A 9,889-nucleotide genomic window follows, 5' to 3' on the forward strand; every position below is an offset into this window, starting at 1 on the left:
TTTCTGGTGAGGGTATTTAACCCCCTTCTAAACCCACACAGCTTCAGGGTTTGTGATCGGCATTTCTGCACTTCGTCTTGGGGATTGGATAGAAACAAGCAAATGCCCATGAAATGAAGTGGTGGTTCACACCTTCAAGGAGCTCTTAAACTACCTCGAGCCTCACTTAAGTGCATCTCTAAATTCATCACATAAGAAACAAAAATAAAGTATGTCTATTGTGTTATTGTAAACTAGAGGAAATGGGGTAGGAGGTGTGGGGAGATGGTGGAATGTGGGCTGAGGATAGCATTTCGGAGCCCCTGGAGCTGGACATATGCTGTCGTTAATATACACCTATAATCCCATGTAATTGTCGTCATTCCTTTACAGGTAAGTTGACAGCCTCATCTTACAGGGACGTGAATTAAGGTTCAGAGAGGTGGAACATCCTAATCCTAAAACCACCATCTTCATGTAGATCAGTGGTCCTCAAAGTAGAGTGTACATACTCGAATGGTGTGAGATATAACCTGTTAGATTTTGGGAAGGAAATATTAATGCTGTGTAAAAAGTATTTTTGTGTCATAATGTACTTACTGTGTACATCATGCAAATAATTTATAGATAGGCTTGTGTTGGGTGTACATACATGAGGGTTTTTTTACAGATCAGGCCACTGACCTAGGTGTTTACTGCACACCAAACTGGACGCATTCAAAACTGAACAGCTTTTCCTCCTCACTGTTTCCCCAAACTTCTCTTTTTATAGTCCCCTGATGGTGCAACGGTTAAGTGCCCTGCTGCTAACCGAAGGGTTGGTGGTTTGAACCCACCCAGCGGCTCCTCAGGAGAAAGACCTGGCATTCTGCTCCCGTAAAGATTAAAAAAAAAAATTATTTTTAATTTTTTAATTTTAATTTAGTTTAATTTTTTTCAGCCTAGAAAACCCTACGTGGCAGTTCTACTCTGTCATGTGGAGTCACTGTGAGTTGAAATCAACTCGACAGCACTCAACAACAACAATAAAGTCACAGCATCTTCATTTGCCTAGTTACTTAAGCCAGGTACCTAAGACTTACTTTAAACTTCTGTTGTTTCTCTGTCCCCACCCTCTCCACCACAAAGACTAAATAGTTACCAAGCAATTCTAAAATTCTTTTCTCTGAAAGAGTCCTCTGTATTCCACTGCCACTTCCCTAGCACTCATCTGTTCTTACCTCTTAAACAGTCCCCTAACTGGTCTCATTCCTTCCTACTTCACATTTCTCAACCAGTCCTCCACATTGCAGCCAGAGACTTTTTTTTTTAAATCATTTATTATGGAAAATTTCAGACATTATATAAAAGAGACTAGTATAATAAACCCCCATATAGTCAGCACTCCAACAGTTACCAGCTCCTGGGGATCTTTATATCCCCTCCCACAAGCCCTCTGGTTGTTTTGAAGCCAAGCCAAGCTGTATCATTTCATCTGTAAATATTTGAGCATGTACAGAGATGTGTTTTAAAAATATAAATCTCAACATGCACTCCTTGGTTAAAATTATTTAACAGCTCATCTCTCCCAAAGTCTGTAGTTTCCCCATCTATAGAAAGGGTGTAAAAATGGAATCTGCCCTGTAGGGTTAGGTTCAGAACAGCGCCTGGCCCACAGCAAGCTCTCAGTGGGTATCAGCTGTTATCACAATCATCATGATCATGATCAGTTAAAAAATAGTGTCCACCTCCTTAGCTTGCTATAAAAAACCAAAAAACCAAACCAGTTGCTGAGTAGATTCCAACTCACGGTGACCCAATGTGTGTCAGAGTAGAACTGCACCCCGTAGGGTTTTCAATGGCTGTGACCTTTTGGAAGTAGATTACCAGGCCTTTCTTCCAAGGTGCCTCTGAGTAGATTTGAACCACCAGCCTCTTGGTTGGTAGCTGAGCACTTAACTGTGCCACCCAGGGCCTCTATCAGCTTGGAATAAAGGCTTGTTTTTTAGACTTTTTCCATTATCCAGCTTTCTCACTCATCCTATGCTCCAGAAATTTTGAGTTCCTTGTAATTTCCCTGAATGAGCCAGGCTCTTTTTTCTCCCCATGCCTTTACTCTTGCTGATGCTTTCTCTCTGCCTTTTCCTTTTCTACCTTTCAAACACTGCTCATCTAGCAAGACTCAGCTTGAATCCCTCCTCTACATTTTTTGTTTTTGCCCTAAATGGTAACGTGGATGGACTTCTATACAACCCTTTCCACAGAAGATTTGAAGTGGCTTTCCAAAACACAGACACTAAAGTGAGAACATATAAATGAATCAGGGCCTGGGGAAATGAAGATAAGACAAGGAAAATTAGAACACAGATATGTAGGCCATACATGGTTACCAAAGTTGAGCTCTAGTTATTTTTTCTTTTCTTCGATTTTTGGTCTAAGCAATACTTAAAAATATATTTTTTGTAAAAAATGTATTCCAAGAAAAAGGGAAAGTCCTCTTCCTCCCTACTCAAGGGAACTTCTATTAACAGTTTGATGTATATCTTGATAATAGTTTTTTTTTTAAGTTATTTATAAATATATATACAGAATCAATTATTCTTTCAGATGCAAGAAGCATAACCTGACAAACAGTGGCTTAAATCATAAGGACACTAACTGTTTATTTAAGAAGTTTGGTGCTGCCCATCAAAAGACAAATGGATAAACAAATTGTGATACATGCAGCTGTAAAGAATATGAGGTCTCGAAACATAACATGGGTGCATCTGGAGGACATAATGCTGAGTGAAATAAGTCAATCACAGGAGGACAAATATTGTCTCAATTTTATAAAAAGCCAAGAATAGGTATACATACAGAAGGCAACGTTCTTTGGTGGTTACCGGGGTAGGGAGGGGGAGTTACTTTCTAGATAGTAGATACTTGTTATTTTTGGTGATGGGAAAGGCAATCCCGAATATGGGTGAAGTCTGCATGACTCGATGACACTAGGAAGTCCACAAGAATAAGAGAATTTTGGTAAATGCTATAACATACGATTTTGCGACAAAAGCAATAACCCCCAAAAGATATGTGTGTGGTTACATAGGTAGATATGTATGCATGTATATGTGTAGGAAGGCATATGTGAGTATATAACTATGCAGCAATAGGTGTAGGTATATGTCTATATGTGTTGTGTGTGCTGCGTATATATTCATGTAAAGCACATAGGGGACACAGTTATGGATGCTTCCTAGACATAATCAAACACCTCATGGGATTAGTCTCGTGGGACAACTTGGTTAATTGGCATAACATATAATGTTCTAAGTCCTAGTTTGGTGAGTAGTGTCTGGGGTCTTAAAAGCTTGGGAGCGGCCATCTAAGATACAACTATTTGTCTCTGTGTGTCTGGAGCAAAGGGGAAAGCAGGAAACAACAGACTCAAAGAAGAAGCTGGTCTACAGGACTTATAGCCCACACAAACCATGGCCTCATCTATCCTGAGACCAGAAGAAGTAGACGGTGCCTTCCTACCACTACTGACTGTTCTGACCGGGGACGCAGTAGATGGCTCTGGATAGAATGGGAGAAAAATATAGAACAAAACTCAAATTTCTATAAAAAGCCAGACTTACTGGACTGGTAGAGACTAGAGGAACCCCCAAAACTATTGCCCTGAGATCCCCTTTAAACTTGGAACTGAAGGTACTCTTGGAGTTCACCTTTCAGCCAAATAACAGAATAGCTCATAAAATAAACTATCACCTATGAGTGCTGTGCTCCTTTAAATAATCTATATGAGAGCAAATGGTCAACATTTACCCTAAAGCAAAGATGAGAAGGTAAGGGTAGGGGGCAGGAAAGCTAGATTAATGGAAACAAAACCAGAATGGATGTAATGAGAATGCTGACACATTGTGAAAAATGTAATTAATGTCACAACATTATTGTTAGATGGGAACCTAATTTGCTGTGTAAACTTTCACCAAAAACAATAAAATATTACAAAAAAAAAAAAAAAAAACTAGAGGTGGCTAAGGAGCACTGGTTGCACAGTGGTTAAGTGCTCGAGTGCTAACAGAAAAATTGGCAGTTCAAACCCACCAGGCCCTCTGCAGGAGAAAGATTTGGCAGTCTGCTCCCGTGAAGATTTCAGCCTAGGAAACCTGATGAGGCAGTTCTACTCTGTCCTGTAGAGTCAGAATGGACTCATTGGCAAACAGGAACAATGTTCAGTGGCTCAACAGTGTCACATCTCTGATTGGTGTTGCTCAGATTCTTTTTCATCTGTGTCTTACAGCTGAAAGATGGCTGCTGTACTGGTTTGAATTGTCTCTCAAAGATATGTTGAAGTCCTAATTCCTGGTGCCTGTGAAGAATGTGACCTAGTTTAGAAATAGCCTTTGAAGATGTTATTAATTAACACGCAGTCATACTGGTGTAGGGTGGATCATAGTCCAGTCTGAATGGTATACTTATAAAAAAGGAAAAGAGACACAGAGATGGGGAAGAGTGTCATGTGACGGGGTTGCACTGCAGGTGCAAGTCTGGGAACGCCTGAGGCTGCCAGAAGCTGAAAGAGACAGAACAGGATCTTCTAGAGACTTTGGAGGGAGATGAGCTCAGCCCACAAGTAGATTTGAACTTCTAGTCTCCAGAACTGTGAGATAATACATTTCTATTCTTATAAGCCATCCACTGTGTGGTACTTTGTTACAGCAGCCCTTGGAAACTAATACACACATCTCACACTACATGAGAACACCCCCAGCTAGAAGGAAGGGGATGGGAGAAAAGAGTCTCTTTCCTGCCAGGGCTTTTCCTTTTTATCAAAGCACCAAGTTTTTCCAGAAGTCTTGCAGTATTTCCCTTATGTTTTCTTGGCAGAATAGGGTCACAGGCCCACCTCCAGGTCAATCACTGTCAAAGAGGATCCCTTTTCCGTAAAACCAATCATGATTCATGTCTCTGAGCACATGACTATCTGCTGTTGCTTGAAAAGGCCTCCAGGCATTCAGTTAATACAGAGGAAGGGGCAATAGGGAATGACTGTTGGGTAGAAAGTTAATAGTGCTTGCCACAGGCACATGTATGCAAGTTTGTTTTTTTTTTTTTAATATTTATTGCACTTCAAGTGAAAGTTTACAAATCTTGTCAGTCTCATATAAAAATTTATATACACCTTGCTATATACTCCTAGTTGCACTCCCCCTAATGAGACAGCACACTCCTCTCCACCCTCTATTTTCGTGTCCATTCAGCCAGCTTCTGTCCTCCTCTGCCCTCTCATCTCCCCTCCAGACAGGAGCTGCCCACATAGCCTCATGTGTCTACTTGATCCAAGAAGCTCACTCCTCACCAGTATCATTTTCTATCCCATAGTCCAGTCCAATCCCTGTTGAGTTGGCTTTGGGAATGGTTCCTGTCTTGGGCTAACAGGAGGTCTGGGGACCATGACCTCCGGAGTCCTTCTAGTCTCAGTCAGACTATTAAGTCTGGATTTTATAAGAATTTGAGCCTGCATCCCACTGCTCTCCTGCTCCCTCACGGGTTCTCTGTTGTGTTCCCTATCAGGGCAGCCATCAGTTGTAGCCGGGCACCATCTGGTTCTTCTGGTCTCAGGCTGGTATAGTTCCTGGTTTATGTGGCCCTTTCTGTCTCTTGGGCTCATAAGTACCTTCTGTCTTTGGTGTTCTGCATTCTCCTTTTCTCCAGGTGGGTTGAGACCAATTGATGCATCTTAGGTGGCCACTTGCTAGTGTTTAAGACCCCAGGTGCCACTCTCCAAAGTGGGATGAAGAACGTTTTTTTAATAGATTTTATTACGCCAATTGACCTAGATGTCCTCTGAAACCATGGTCCCCAGACCCCAGCCCCTGCAATGCTGGCCTTCAAAGCGTTCAGCTTATTCAGGAAACTGCTTTTGGCTTAGTCCAGTTGTGCAGACCTCTCCTGTATTGTGTGTTGTCTTTCCCTTCACCTAAAATAGTTCTTGTCCACTATCTAATTAGTGAATATCCTTCCCCCCGCCACTCTTGTAACCATCAAAGAATATTTTCTTCTGTTAAAACTGTTTCTTGAGTTCTTATAAATAGTGGCCTCATACAACATTTGACTAATGCCTTCCAGATTCTTCCATGTTATGAAAAGTTTCACAGATTCATCATTGTTCTTTATTGATGTATAGTATTCCATTGTGTGAATATACCATAATTTATTTATCCATTCATCTGTTGATGGGCACCTTGGTTGCTTCCATCTTTTTGCTATTGTAAACAGTGCTGCAATGAACATGTTGTTGTTGTTGTTAGGTGCCATTGAGTCAGTTCCGACTCATAGCGACCTTATGCACAACAGAACGAAACACTGCCAGGTCCTGACCCATCCTTATAATCGTTGTTATGCTTGAGCTCATTGTTGCAGCCACTGTGTCAACCCACCTCGTTGAGCGTCTTCCCCTTTTCCGCTGACCCTGTACTCTGCCAAGCATGATGTCCTTCTCCAGGGACTGATCCCTACTGACAACATGTTCAAAGTATTTAAGGCGCAGTGGGATTGCTGGGTCATATGGTAGTTCTATTTCTAGGTTTTTAAGGAAGCGCCAAATCAACTTCCAAAGTGCTTGTACCATTTTACATTCCCACCAACGGTGTGTAAGTTTTCTAGTCTCTCCACAACCTCTCCAACATTTATTATTTTGTGTTTTTTGGGTTAATGCCAGCCCTGTTGGAGTGAGATGGAATCTCATTGTAGTTTTGATTTGCATTTCTCTAATGGCTAATGATCTTGAGCATTTCCTCATGTATCTGTTAGCTACCTGAATGTCGTCTTCGGTGAAGTGCCTGTTCATATCCTTTGCCCATTTGTCAAGTGAATTATTTGCCTTTTTATAGTTGAGTTTTTGCAGTATCATGTAGATTTTAGAGATCAGGTGCTGATCAGAAATGTCATAGCTAAAAACTTTTTCCCAGTCTGTAGGTAATCTTTTTACTCTTTTGGTGAAGTCTTTGAATGAGCATGGGTGTAAGTTTTTTTTTTTTTTTTTTTCTTTTAACAACATTGTTATTAGGTGCTGTTGAGTTGGCCTCTGAGTCATGGTGACCCCATGTGTTACACAGTAGAATTGCTCTGTAGGGGTTTTTATTGGCTATAATCTTTTATGGACACAGTTCCCTAGGCCTTTTGTCTGTGGAGCTGCTGGGTGGATTTGGGTTATCAGCTGAATGCAAACTGCTTGTGCCACCTGGCTGCCCCCTCCCCCCACTTTTTTTATAACATTAATGGGCCCAAATCGTGTATGGTCACTATGAGTCAGAATCGACTCCATGGCAATGGGATGGGCCCAAATTGTCATATTCTCCAACTTACTATTTTTACTTAATTTCTCTGGCAGATATGTGGTACATAAAGATTTATCTCAGTCTTTGAAAATATTGTATTGTATTCCATTGAATGGATAAAATATATCTATCTACTCTCTGACCAAAGAACATATGGGGGATTTCCTGTCTTTTTCTATTGCAAACAATGTTGCAGTTCATTTTCTTATACAGGCCTCTTTGCATACGTGTATTTCTCCAGGAGGAGACCTGAAAGTGAAATTGCTGAGTGAACACATTGAAGTTTTTTGATAAAAATATGATTTAAAAACTTGATAAAAATTGCTCTCCAAAAAGGCTATGACAATTACATTCCCCCCAACAGTGATGACGTGCCTCTTCCTCATTGACAGCTGAGTGGTGATAAAATTACAGCACTAAATATTACTGTTCATAACCTAATAAGTAAAAAAATGATAGCTTTTTTTTTTTTTTTAGTTTGCTCGAGCTGTGATTTTTATTTCATCCACTGAAAAAAGGACAACAAAAGTTAAATGATTTACATTGTCCATAAAAGAACTTTGCACTAGTTCCTTAGAGAAAGCCAAGTTCCCTGCCCTTCCTCTCCCACACAGATTCTGGGCATGTGTTTGTTAACATAGTTCTCTCCTGCTAGCATTTTATTCATCTTTGTACCCCCAGCACCTAGTACAATGCTTATGCCACATATTAGATATGTAATTTTATGAGCTTAAAAAACCTGACTTGATTACAGAGAGAACAAAGGATGAATATGTGGTAAGGGCACATTTTCTGAATCCCAAATTGAACTACCTGGTCTGACTAAGGGTTTTTGTGCCACTTTCAGATGTGAGACGCTGATCTGGAGATATAATCTGAATGTAGAAATTGATGAACTTCTGAGGCATTTTGATGGTTTATGCAGACAGCAGGTCAGCATATTTGGAGTTGGGACTATTTTGGGTTGAGTTGTAAAGAAGAGCTTAAGAGGAAACGTTGAGGTAGAAGAGAAATGAACTGTAGGTAGCTGGAGGCAGAACTCAAGTCCGTAGCCTTTAAAACAAATGATGAGTAGAAAATAAACTGTGAAACTTTGAATCAGCTAAAAAAAAAAAAAGGCGTTTTCTCATTGACAGCTAAGAGGTGATAAAACGCCCTCATTGGAAGTCTGCCTCCCCTTCAGAAAGCATACATGGGCTTGGTAGAGTGAAATGGAATCAAATTCTCTGAAGTTCCAGTAAGATGATATACTGTTAGTTTTATATGCTCCTGTTCTTACCCAAACTCTTTCTTCCTCAAATGCAGTGTCTGCCTCCAGTTGCCCTTGTCTGGATTTTCAGAGCATCCATTCACCCACCTACCCACCCACCCACCCATCCCCCCATCCCCCCGCCCACCCACACATCCATCCACCCATCCACCCACCCACCCATCCATCCAGTGAATATTAATCGAGATGCGTATGTCAGGCACTATGTTGTTCATGTTGCATTCTCAGCATCCATGATGGATACTGTTCTCCAATCATGAAGGGGAAGTCACACATTAAACAGATAATTACAAGTTCAACAAGCATGACCAAAGGGGAAGGGCAGAGTGCTTTGCAAACATAGGCAGGGAAACCTGACCTGGTCTGAAGAGTCCTGGAAGGCTCCCTGAGGAAGCAGTGTTTAAGCTCAGTTCAAAAGGGTGACAAGGAGCTAGCCAGAAGGAGGAGTCTTTCATGTCATACTTGCCTCCTCCTACCTTACCCTATTTCTCCCCAAGGCCTCCCCCAACCCCCATTGTGCTCTGTGGAATTCCCTGTCTCATTGTGAAAACTCCCCCCTGTGCCTTTTCTGACTGCTCCTCTTTATTTGGGACCCTAGTCACTGATGCCCTTGCTTGTCCAGTAGACCTTTTTCTCCTCTTTGCTGGCTCTGCTCTATACATCCCCCTCCGCCATCTTAGGCTAGTGAGAGACAATGCTCTAATATGATGTGAAAAGAGCACAGACTAATCATTTTGCCTCATTTCCAATTTTCTGATAATTTTTCTTATTATAACTCTGCCACATTTATAAAGCATTTTAGCACTGGGTCCAGCACAGAGTAAGCTCTCAATATATGATATACCACTGCTATTATTTTAAAAAGACTCTGACAGTACATTGCACATAATAAGCACTTATAAATGCTGAGTCCCTTACTCCCTCCTGGGCCCCACAGCCCAGGCAGGACAGAGAAGATAGGGCTGTAGGAGCCATATGTTTAACAGGAATCTCAGAGGTCATCTGGTCGAGCCCTATTTTACAAATGTAAAGCTGGTTTCCTGACAGGGGGAGTGATTTGTCCAAGGTTACATAATTTGTTCATGTCAGAGTTGGGCTTGGTTTTGCCACTAGAACTACGGTGTCCTGACTTGCACTTTAATGCTCTAGTACTACACACAATACCTCATAACCTCCAGTCTCCCTGTGGGAACCATCTGTGACTCTATATCGCTTGTCTCTGGCAGGGTGACAAAGCTCGCAGTCTGTGTTCCAAGAAGGTTCTGCTTGTCTCCTCTGCACAAAGTAGACAGTCTCATGCAATCCTGAAAACTTGCAGGAACTCTCTTCTCCA

Source organism: Loxodonta africana, chromosome 18 (assembly GCF_030014295.1).
Source record: "Loxodonta africana isolate mLoxAfr1 chromosome 18, mLoxAfr1.hap2, whole genome shotgun sequence".
Classification (NCBI taxonomy): Eukaryota; Metazoa; Chordata; class Mammalia; order Proboscidea; family Elephantidae; genus Loxodonta; species Loxodonta africana.